The following is a 10,634-nucleotide window of genomic DNA, read 5'->3' as shown; positions in this document are numbered from 1 at the left end:
TAATACTGACCTTGTACTGAGACGAGTATTTGGGAAAGCTTACCTTCTTTTTTACATGTTTGAGTGTTGAAATCACAGGTTGTTAGTACATCATTGTTGAAATTGCAGAGGGCATCGCATTTTCTTACTTCCTGAAGTAGAGTATTAGCAATGTGTCGCAATTTCGCCAAAGCAGTGTCGCAGTTTCCAAGGATAAGTTAAGAAAGATACAGATGTTTCTTGGTGAAGTTCCATAAGATTAAACTTGGTTGGTAAGATGCAACTTAAATACTTCGCAAAAGAGTTGCAGACTGGCAAACATTAAGCTTGATTTAACGTATGTTTGTGTCAAAATTACACAACAGAAGCCTGCTGAACTTGTGCAGTTTCATGTATACTCAGAATATTGCAGGACTGATTTTATATGTTACGCAGAACATTGCCGGACAGGTTGTACATGCATACACATAAAATGCCAGACTGGTTAACCATGTTTACGATAACTCGGACAGGTTTTATATCTTTACGCAGAGCATTGCCGTACTGTTTTTTATGTTTACTCAGAAAATAAACATACACTTTTCGAACTTGTTTTCTATGTTTACGCATAACTTTGCCAGAATGGTATTTGAAGTCTACGCACCACATTGCCGGACTGTTTTTCTATGTTTAAGCTTAGCTTTGCAGAACTGTTTTTCAATTATTACGTACAGCGTTGCATGGACAGATGTTCTATGTTTACACATTACATTGCCGGACTGGTTTTCCATGTTCTTGCATACCATTGCCGGACTGTTTTCTATTTTTACGTAAGGCTATTGCCGGACTGGTTTCCTTTTTTTCACGGACAAGATTGCCGGACTGGTTTCCTATGTTCACGACAAGATTGCCGGACTGTTTTACAATGCTTATGCGAAGCATTGCTGGACTGGTTTCCTATGTTTACCTACAATATTGTCGGACGAATTTTCTATATTTACGAATAGCATTGCCAGACTGGTTGTCTATTTTAATGTTAATGAATTTTGATAAAATGTTGTTTTTCATAGAAAAATCCGTCTGTTGATTATCTGTCTGTTGTTCATCTCTACGTCCTTTATCTGACAATTGATTATCTGTCCGTTTATTATTTGTCCGTTTATTGTCTGTCCGTTGTTTATCTGCTCGTTGATAATTTTTCCCTGGATTATAATTTTATCCGTTTCTTTTCAGGCCGTTTGTTATCTAGCCATGGATTATCAGACTGTGGATTATCTTTATTTCTAAAATTAAGCAGCCGCAATTAAATCATTTTCCTTTGTGGAGTTTGTTCACGTGTATTTCATGTGTAGGTGCTGATTTATATCATTTCATACACATAGTGACGCATTCTGGGTTCAGATTACAGCTGATAAATTTTAATCTATAATAAATGTCTGGAACCACGTTTGAAGTGTCCATCATTCCAAATACTTATATAGCTACTTGTATCAGGTACATATTGTTATGATAAACGTGTGGTTGTAACGATGTACAATGACTGCAATAACGATTACAACAAATTTTTAAGCAACAACAACATTTTATATCACATATTAAAGGTAAGGTGACGTTAGCACCAATCGCCCTAAGATGACCTCAGCTGTCAATTAATTGTATCCAGCGCAGGCGCAGACGGCACAGCGAACTACAGGTAATCGACGGTCATTTCGCACTCTACAAACAAATGAGTGATTCAAGCGTCAGATTCGATCCACATAAGATTTATCGACAAATCGTCGTCTGTCTTTGACCTTTTAATAATTGGGAGCACAAAATCTGAAAAATTGTCTTGACATATACTCACCGGCAATAACACATCGCTTTTGTCAATCAAAATCATCTTTCTTTTAGAATGGTGAGGTCCTGTCGAAGGTATGTTGAAGTCCCGATACAACATACATATTTGAACCCTCTGTTGATACCCTACTCCTTTACACCACGGCCTCATGGCACACATACGGATACACTCGGACAGAGACACGTGGTGGTACACGATACTTGAACTTACATCATCATCAACGTGGTCATAATTAGCTCTTGTTATCTCTAATAAACTTACACATTTTATAACGAAACACAACGCACATACACGGAATAGCATTTTAATAATAGGTTATCACAAAACTAAACTCAAAACATTCAACTACTGTTTCCATAATTTCCTTTGCAAAATGATGATCGTATCTGTTTAAATATTAATGGCTTTTTCTCTCTCCGCAAATGTACCATTAAATTTTCAAAAGACTAATTACAAATGCATTGTTATCTAGTTAAGCTTTTGATTTAAACGAGCGACCATTCGTGTGATAATTAGCTCTCAAATTTAATGAACCGTCTAGAATATTAAAACTATGATATTCTATATAAATAATATATTTGATTGTATTACACAAACGTTTTCATTAGAGGAGCATAACCAAGCATTTTTTTCCCCCGGGCTATATAAGTTATCCGCATGTAATTTTTTGGTTAGTTTGACATGCAATCAATGTCATTATTGAATAAATATTATCCAATCAATACATATTTCGGCTGACGAGTTAACAATTTTTAGGCTGTAGTCCGCTACTGTAGACATTATAACCGTATCTCGGAATTTACAATTGGCAGATCGACATAAAAAATTTAACTTTTGACGATTTAATGCGCGCAGGGACGAATAAACCCCAGCGCTGTTAGAACTGCGGTGGCCAACGACCTATTTTACACTTAAATTTACATCTTAATTACCTTGTTACCAATCTGCTCCTATAGCGATGTAAGGAGTATTCATAATATGTTATGCGGTTAATATAGTGCGAATAAACTGCGTCTGTGCGTTATTACGCAATTAAACTCATAGAAAACGCAATTATTATAATATCGATATTACAAAAGGCAATATAAAAATCAGAATACGCAAATAGTTTCAAAATGAACGCGTACTAAATCTAAATAAGAAACATGTATATATCTTTGTTTAGATTTTGGCCGCGGCCGGGGAACTAGAAACATGCACTATCGGGTAAAAATAGAATCTGGGTCATCGGATTCGAACAGGTTTTTTCACCGGATATTAACCAGGAGAACGCATTAAAATCGGAAAAAAACATTGATCGTATTGAAGATGCAAATAATTGCTCTTTTTTAGCGTATGATTTCAAACGAAAATATTTTAAGCGAAATTGTAATATTTCATTTTATTCTATAGTCAGAACTTTGCGATTGTAGTTCTTTATTAATATATTTTTTATGTTTAAAATAGCCTTAATCGGCTCTAAATTGACACCTTTTTTTATGAAGATTGTTATTATGTACTTAAACAAAAATGAATGGTTATGGTCCTGAAATTCATGGGGGCTAAGTCAGGGCTGTATGGAGGGGGCTCTAACACTTCAAATCCCTGAAATAATTTAATTTCTAACTGTGTAGAAATGACCCTATGTGCAGGAGTATCACCCTGGTGCAGGATAACCCGATCCAGGCCCAAAGCCGGCCATTTCCTCTTTAGAGCATTGACGAGATCCCTTTTTATACCTGAAAATCAACGTGTTTCAGTTAGCAATGCTGGCGCTGATTTTTAAATGCAAGCAAGTATTACATTAATCAATTGCTATATTTCTATAAATTAACATATTAATTTCATATCATTCAAGTTTAATGATATATTTATTAGTTACAACCGTGGATTGCATATATATTTATCGTTGATCAATACTCAGCATCCACCGTTCCTCCCTCTTTGACTCTTTGCTGAAGGATCATTCCGTAGCGATCCATGAACAACATGAACATCTCTTTTAAGCATCATCTATGCATCCGAGCTTTTTTTGTAGGCGATATTCTTGGTGTTTTCCACACCGACGATTTGGCCTTCCTCTTTGGAACATTGTGATGGAGCTAAGTTTCGTCTGTGGTTACTATCCTTTCAAGGAATTAGTCACCTTCTGTTGCGTAGAATATAGTTGAACACATTGCACGCGTCTGCTTCTCTTCGTCCGACAGCAGCTTCGGGACCCAGTGCACACTGACTTTCGACCTACCTAACTTTTTCGTAAGAATCGCATGCACAGTTGAAAGAGATATGTCGAGTTCAGTGGCGACCTATCTCAACGTTTTTCGTCTGTCTTCCCGGATGATACCACTTTCTTTTTCACGACCACTAGGAATCACCTTTGAAGGCCTACCTTCTCTGTCATTGTCTTCAATCGGTTTCCTGCTGTTCTTAAATCGTTTGTGCCATTTGTAGATGAATGCAAGGCCAAACTCCTTTAAAGCATCTCTCGTTTTCATCATTGAAATCGTTTCAGCTGGTGTCATTCCCATTCCGACACAATATGTAATGACGCTCCGTAAATTCAACGTCTCCAGTTGACATCATTATGCTGGTATGGTTTCCTTGACTATTCAAATAAACAAGGTTCCTCATATACATATATAAAAAACAATAAAAGTACTCTCCTCAGAAGCAGTTTAAAACCAGATTTCAAAACAGTTTCTAAAATCAGTAGTTTGCTTGAGTGACCCTTTATCTAACTCTTTCAAGAACGTCCAGGTAAACAATATGTACAGAACCATTTTACGGCAATATATAAATCTTTATTCAGTTGTAATACATACAATGAAAATGAATAAATAAGTTTAAACAAGTTAATATCTTTGCCATTAGAAAGAGTATGTCAACTGCTATTCTTTTAGAAAACTCTTGAGAATCCGTTAATTATTGCTAAAATAACAATAAGCATAGACATATTATTATAAATATTTATGCGAAAAGCTACAGAAACAAGCTCAGTAGCAAAACGTTTAATCATAAACCCGGTTTAATCGCACTGGGTAAACGCCAAAGACATAGAACATAAAATCACAAACAAGAAACATGGAAAAACAGCACAAAACTCCACAGACAGTACAGTGCATACCTACTATATATAAAACAAACTAGGCATTGGAACGGTCAGTAAAATGTAGATTTACTGGAGGTTTAAACATTTATTTACTGAAAAATGGAGTCATGTCCCTTCCATAAGCCTAACGTCGATACTGAAAGCATTTTTTGCTAATATAAGGACGTATTCACAATAGTTTCAATAGAATAACCGCAGACACATTTGCTCTATGGCTAGTATACAGTGGTCGTAGGACCCTTTAATCGAGAGATGCAAGCGGCGGCCGCCGGGGATCTGCGATGGCCTCAGGATCACCCTAGGGCGTATCCCTATTTTTTTTTACAGGCCCTCTCCGTGAGATTACAGCGCGGAGTTGTAACTCCTTTTCTTTTCGAGGTTCGCAGTAGCAAAAAATACCTTTATACTATTGGTAGCGGTTGTGTCAGTCGGGCCGAACGGTCGCCGTATGGTCCTTCTGCCTTACGGCTTACTTGTGTCTGCATTGGTATTTGTTCAAAACCGGCCACTGCATGGACTCCTATAGCGATCGTTCGTGATCACTTCAAAGGCGATACGGCAGCCGCAGGTTTTCTGACTCCTCAAATTTAAAATATGCATTGCGGCCTTGCCTCATATTTGTGACTGCTTCAGTATGTAACCGTATGAATGCTTCGGTGGCTCTGCAGTTGCTTTTGGTCGTAGATATTTTAGACACCACGGCCCCGCGGCAAGTGTGACTGGGATATTAAAGGCCTTCCACAGAGCAAAAGGCGTTCGAAGGACACAAACTAAAATTGTTTAAAAAAATTGATTTAATCTTTAGATTCAATATTAGGCAAGCATAATTCATATATATGTTGCAAAATGTGTAGCTGTGATAAGGAATTGAAGAATTTTTGCGAAATGATATATTTAACATTTCAAATCAAAAAGCATTTACATTTTCACGGGAATGTCTTAATACAAAATAATGTGTCTATGTCAAAACTGTCAGTACTACCCAATCAACAATGAATCGAGCCTTTGTGGTGATTGGATCTATATGGAGACTTTTGCATTTTTGTAACCTGGAAATGAATTTAATCCAACATTTTTTATGATACTCGTACTGTGTGGATCTTTCATAAAGAGTATAATATTATATTGATACTGTATATGATACCATTATGAAACTTAGTGGAATTAAACACTTAATATGTTGTGTTGACTTAGTAGCTTGAAAAACATCCATGTCCTCACCTTGATAGCTTAATAATGTTACTTTTTAACGAAATGTACTAGACCAAACTTAAACTTGACAATTGTGTTTTAGCCGTCAACATAGGACAAGCATATCCTTTAAAGAAGCCTACTCACAATCAAATCACCCCTATGAACCAATGTCAGGTTGATTCAAAATCCTATTACATACAATCAATATAATTCTTAAGATGAAACATGTCAAAACTATTGCATTAGCCCTGGCCCAATCAAAGTGACTTCACACAGGGTCAGAGGCCATAGTCCCTCGTTCTGTTAAAGAATTCTGACAACGCGGCCGACCACGGGCTCCTGACAAGTTATGACAACGGGTTTGGAGGAATCTTCCAGGGGACCAAGAAACTTTTTTCACGAATCACACCCATTTCTGACTCCATAGCTGCCCGAGAGTCGAAGACAGAGATCGTCAAGCCCGTGTTTCTTTAGTCTACAAACGATTAAAACATACATCAAATAACACTGCACCACAAAGCATACCAAGTGTCTTCTTAGTACATGGTTTAGTTTATGCACAACTAATTCTCAAAATGAAAGAAGAATTGTTACAATAAGCCCATCTATATTTTAATGAACAAAACTGTTTTTGTACACCCAGGTTACGATGCAGAAATAAGCTAATTATGTATATAGTCTATTTAATTCGGTTAGTAATCACTGATGCCTGGTGACCTCATGGTAGTTTGGTATCATTTGAAATGGTATACCTAAATTGTTACGAGCATGTCGTATAAATGACTGACACTACATTGTAGATAAGATTATTGTAGCTTGTACTTTTCAATTAAATAACGGACATGATAGGACATTTCTTTAAACGGTACTTTAAACGGTACTTTAAGTACTATTATCTGTTTTGTTATGCAGAATATTATAGCACTCTTAATATCATTTGCATTGATACCAGGCCATACAACATTCACATACTTAATACAACAATCACAGAAAAAGGCCCTCTTTGACCCTTCAGTATTCAGATAACCCTTGATGTCTTCGCCCAGCTTGGCCACTGGGGAAACGCAGTCTGAAACTCACATAGTAACATTCACATCCCTGCAAGTTTTGTATTGTCTTCTTCGTCGTCATCGTCGTCGTCTATATCATCATCATCATCATCATCATCATCATCATCATCATCATCGCAGTTTCCCAGGATAAGTGTTAAGAAAGCTACAGAGGTTTCTTGATGAAGCTCCATAAGATTAAACTTCGTTGGTGTTTGGTATTCCATTCATATAAAATGTGACCATGATTACTCAGTGCTGCTAATGAATATTAGGCTCCGCCTACTGTCTAATGTTATTCTTATTACTGCTGCAGGCTTTGTACATGGCAGAGTTGTGTTTACTATCATGAGATGTATATCGTTATTAAAGTATAAAATAAAGTTTATATACACTGACCACCCAATTTCATAACAGTTGGTAAGATGCAACTTAAATACTTCGGAATAGAGTTGCAGACTGGCAAACTTTCAACTGGATTTAACGTGTGTTTGTGTCAAATGTAAAATTATAGTGAAAACAAATTATATGAATATGTATACTTTTAAATGTACGTATAACACAGCATTAGGTTTTATAAGACTGCTGAACTTGTGCAGTTTCTTGTTTACGCAGAACATTGCCGGACTGGTTTTACATGTTTACGCAGAACATTGCAGGACTGGTTTTATATGTTTACGCAGAACATTGCCGGACTGGTTTTATTTGTTTACTCAGAACATTGCCGGACAGGTTTTCTATGTTTATGCAAAACATTTCCGGAATGGTTTTATATTTTAACGTAGAACATTGCCGGACAGGTTTTATATGTTTACGAATAAAATTGCCAGACTGTTTTTCTACGTTTACTACGAACATTGCTGGTCTGGTTTTATATGCATACACATAAAATTGCAAGACTGGTTTACGAAAACTCTGCGGGACTGGTTTCATATGTTTACGCAAAACATTGCCGAACTGGTTTTATATGTTTACGCAAAACATTGCCGGACTGGTTTTATATGTTTACGCAAAACATTGCCGTACAGGTTTTCTATGTTTATTCAGAAAATAAACATAAAACTTCCGAACTGGTTTTCTATGTTTACGCATAACTTTGCCGGACTGATATTTGAAGTCTACGCACCATATTGCCGGACTTTTTTTCTATGTTTATGTACAGCATTGCATGGACATATCTTCTATGTTTACGCATTACATTGCCGCACTGGTTTACAATGCTTATGCAAAACATTGCTGGACTGGTTTCCTATGTTTACGCACAATATTGTCGGACTAGTTTTCTATATTTACGGATAGCATTGCCAGACTGGTTGTCTATTTTTAATGCTTAATGAATTTCTGTCCGTTGTTTATCTGTTCGTTGATTATTTTTCCCTGGATTATAATTATGTCCGTGGATTTTCTGTCCGTTTAATATCTGGTCATGGATAATCTGACTGTTGATTATCTTTATTTCTAAAATTAAGCTGCCGCAATTGAATAATTTTCCTTGGTGGAGTTTGTTCACATGTATTCCATGTGTAGGTGCTGATTTATATTATTTCATACACATAATGACGCATTCTGGGTTCAGTTTACAGCTGATAATTTTTATTATCTACAATAAATGTGTGGAGCCATAGCTGAAGTGTCCATCATTCCATCAATGACTGCAATAACGACTACAACAAGTGTTTAAGCAACAAAAATATTTGATATCACAAATTAAAGGTCAGTAGACGTTAGCACAAATCGTCCTGAGATCACTGCAACCTCAGCTGTCAATTAAATGTATCCAATGCAGGAGCAGACGGCACCGCTAACTACAGGAAATCGAGGGTCATTTTGCACAAACACAGAATAACATTTTAATAATAGGTTATCACAAAACTAAACTTAAACATTCAACTAATGTTCCCATAACTATGTTGTGTGATGATAGTATCTGTTTTAATATATTTGGCTTTTTTCTCACAGGAAAAGTTCTATTAAAATGCCTCAAAGACTCATTACACTTGTATAGCCTAGGCTAATGGTCATATAGTTAGCCTTTGATTTAATCGAACGCATGGCGATCATTCGTTTAATAATAAGCTATCGAACTTTATGAACCGCCTAGAATATTAAAATTACGATATTCTATATAACTAATGTATTTGGTTGCATAAAACGTTTTCATCAGTGGAGCACGACGAAGCTTTTTAGCTCACCTATGCCAATGGTATAAAAGAGTATAAGTTATCCGCATGTGCTTATATGGTTACTTTGCACATGCAAGAATTTTAATTGGCCAGCAGTCATTGAGACACGTGGTGGTACACGATACTTGAACTCACATCATCTTCTTTTTATCTCTAATAAACTTACATATTTAATGGCAAAACACAATGTATATATTTCACGAACTAACATTTTAAGTTCTCACTATACTAAACATTAACTTTCAACTGTTTTATTCAAGACTCTGTTTTGAAACCGTTCACAACAACTAATTGTTTTGGTATTGATGGGTTTTTCACTATCAGCAAAAGTTCCTTTAAAATAGTAAAAAGGCAAATTTATTGTCTAATTGTTGTAAAGTCTAGACTTTGTATAATGCTCCATGGTGAACAAGTATTTAATAATTAACTTTCAACGTCAACGATTGTTTAGAATATTTGAACTACAATACATATATCTAAATACTGTATGATATTGTTTAAAGAATGCACAATAGAAAATGATAATAGAGCATATTTGGCATACAGAATCACTAAACTTTATGCAAAACTTTTCTCCTCGGAAGCTACTTGTACAATTTGAAAATATACTATCAAATCCTTTCAAGCTATTTTGGTTCGGCGAGACTTGATTTCACTAAATGTCTTAATGTAAAACCGTGAAAATCTACTCCTCAGAAACTGCTGGCCAAATTTAAAGATAATTTCATAGAAATATTCTTTGGGTGATCCTCAACCCTATTCCTTTATGCCATATCGGTTCTCAAAAAAGGCTGCTCGGGTGGCTGGTTTTCACTGACTATGACTGGCCATGATTATATGGAAATAATTGACAATCAGCTCAGAAACCGCTTGACTAGTTTCAAAATAACTTCACAGATACGTACCTAGGGTCTCTCTCTATTACCGCCTTGAGGCTAGTTTTATATAGACTTATATAAATAAAATCCTCTCCTAAAAAACTGCAAGTTCTAAACCTATTGCATTGTCTGGCGGTTCTCAGCCAAATGTTTAAATCATGCTCATGGGATCACTTTGGCCCTGCACTGGGGTCGCTTGTTTTCTTGTAGACTTTTACATGGAAACCATTTATAAATTATTTTCTCACAAACTGCAATGCCATGTCATATTTACAATGAAGATTCACCGAGTGATCCTTTATCAACGTTCTTCAAGTCATCTTATATCCATAGCAACCATCACAATCCATAGCAACTACAATCTTGTTTTTGTTTTTGTTTTGCATCTTGCTTCCTCAATTTTCTCTTCTCTTAAAAACATTGACCTCTTTAGCAACAATAAAA

Source organism: Mya arenaria, chromosome 9, assembly GCF_026914265.1.
Source record: "Mya arenaria isolate MELC-2E11 chromosome 9, ASM2691426v1".
NCBI lineage: Eukaryota > Metazoa > Mollusca > Bivalvia > Myida > Myidae > Mya > Mya arenaria.
Note: the sequence above shows the minus strand (reverse complement) of the source record.